The sequence below is a fragment of the Callorhinus ursinus genome, unplaced genomic scaffold (genome assembly GCF_003265705.2).
Source record: "Callorhinus ursinus isolate GAN/ISIS: 27379988/994484 unplaced genomic scaffold, GSC_fseal_2.0 scaffold17, whole genome shotgun sequence".
Lineage (NCBI taxonomy): Eukaryota > Metazoa > Chordata > Mammalia > Carnivora > Otariidae > Callorhinus > Callorhinus ursinus.
Genome location: NW_027397079.1, coordinates 19,541,439 through 19,543,777, shown reverse-complemented (window position 1 = coordinate 19,543,777; position 2,339 = coordinate 19,541,439). Strand labels below are relative to the sequence as shown.

Below are 2,339 nucleotides of genomic sequence, written 5' to 3'. Positions count from 1 at the left end.
ACAGTGAGATCAAGTCCTAAGCTAAAATCAAGAGTCAACATTTAACCAACTGAGCCACCCAGACACCCCCAAAATAGCTTTTTTTATAAGAGCCACTGTGGGATTCTGACACTTACAATGATGCATTGTTATTTCACTGTTCCACAGACCATGACACCCTAGGCATGGAGTACCATCTTTGGCCTTGAGCAGCAGGGTAGCATTTTTACTTGATGGAGTAACGTATCATCTCTACAGAGAAGCATGAGCAGCCAAACATGAGATGTGGAGTCTCTCTGTCATAAAAGTAGGGACCAAGGAAACTTATGAGTTAATGTGGTCTCATTTTACCCAACTCAGTGAAGATTAAGGATATTCAAGTTACCTTTCTCTAATTGGCAGCTTGTAAAAGAACTGGAGGTGAGTTCTGTATTTTATAAAATACAGTCTTATCTTTTCAGATATTCCATTTATAATATTTTGGCCTTCACACATCCAAAGCTTAACTTACGATCTTTCTCTCCAAACCTGCTCTTTATACTCTTCCCATCTTGATTTAATAATGTCAACTCCTCCCTCCAAGTTGCCCAGACACACACACAAAAATCTATAGTCATTCTCAACTTCATACTTTCAAACTCCATATGCAATCCATCTGTTGCCTGTACATTCTAGATATATCCAGAGTCTAATAACTTCTCAACAGACCAGAGTTGGCCACGGAAAATACAATACAAGCCATATATGTAATATAAAATTTTCTAGTAGCTACATTAAAAAAGAAAAAGAGGTGAAATAAACTTCAATAATATATTTTATATAACTTAGAGTGTCCAAATGTCATCTTGACATATAATCAATTTAAAAATATATATTAATGAAGTATTTACTTTTATTTTTTTTCCATATTAGGTCTTTGCAATCTTGTATATTTTATACCTAGAGCCCATCTCAATTCAGACTTGTCACATTTCATGTTTTTAGTAACAACATGAAGCTAAGAGCACTCAAAGTGGAGAACCACCACTCCAAACAATAGTTTTTTAAAGTCTCCCTCTACCCTTGCCTCTTACAGTTCATTCTCAATACTAGCGAGAATCCTAATGAAACCTATAAAAAGCTGAACAGACCCTTCTACATTGTATTCATATGATGCTTATTTCTTTAAATATGCAATTTGACACTTGCTATAAATGTTGGGCTTCAGGACACACTACCCCAACATAGCTCCTTGGCATATTCAAAATCTTAAGCTGAAGGAATTTGAGAAAACAGCAGAAGCAAGGTCACTCTGACCTTCCAACCCCTTGCTCTTCTTCCCTGAAAGCAAGAGAAAACTCTTCCATGTGAAAAGTACCCTCCCTGTGCAAGGAGGAAGGAAAACATTTTTTTTAAATTTTTTATTGTTATGTTAATCACCATACATTACATCATTAGTTTTTGATGTAGGGTTCCATGATTCATTGTTTGTGCATAACACCCAGTGCTCCACGCAGAATGTGCCCTCTTTGATACCCATCACCAGGCTAACGTATCCCACATCCTCCTCCCCTCTAGAACCCTCTGTTTTTCAGAGTCCATCATCTCTCATGGTTTGTCTCCCCCTCTGACTTACTCCCCTTCATTCTTCCCCTCCTGCTATCTTCTTCTTTTTCTTTTTTCTTAACATATGTTGCATTATTTGTTTCAGAAGTACAGATCTGTGATTCAACAGTCTTGCACAATTCACAGCGCTCACCATAGCACATACCCTCCCCAATGCCTATCACCCAGCCACCCCATCCCTCCCACCCCCAACCACTCCAGCAACCCTCAGTTTGTTTCCTGAGATTAAGAATTCCTCATATCAGTGAGGTCATATGATACATGTCTTTCTCTGACTGACTTATTTCACTCAGCATAACACCTTCCAGTTCCATCCACGTTGTTGCAAATGGCAAGATCTCATTCCTTTTGATGGCTGCATAATATTCCATTGTGTATATATACCAATTCTTCTTTATCCATTCATCTGTCGATGGACATCTTGGCTCTTTCCACAGTTTGGCTAGTGTGGACATTGCTGCTATAAACATTGGGGTGCACGTACCCCTTCGGATCCCTACATTTGTATCTTTGTGGTAAATACCCAGTAGTGCAATTGCTGGATTGTATGGTAGCTCTATTTTCAACTGTTTGAGGAACCTCCATACTGATTTCCAGAGTGGCTGCAGCAGCTTGCATTCCCACCAACCGTGGAGGAGGGTTCCCCTTTCTCCGCATCCCTGCTAACATCTGTCATTTCCTGACTTGTTAATATTAGCGATTCTGACTGGTGTGAGGTGGTATCTCATTGAGGTTTTGACCTGGATTTCCCTGAT

At 39.3% G+C, this 2,339-nt stretch overlaps 1 long non-coding RNA gene across 2 annotated transcripts in view; it reads left to right on the top strand.

Annotated features, from left to right (window-relative positions):
• The first annotated feature begins 204 nt into the window (after positions 1 to 204).
• LOC141374385 (uncharacterized) overlaps positions 205 to 2,339 on the top strand; it is a 55,537-nt gene continuing 53,402 nt past the window's right edge. For both annotated transcript variants that reach the window (XR_012381213.1, XR_012381212.1), the window contains exon 1: positions 205 to 399. This is a non-coding gene — a long non-coding RNA (uncharacterized lncRNA). The remainder of the gene's footprint in view (positions 400 to 2,339) is intronic.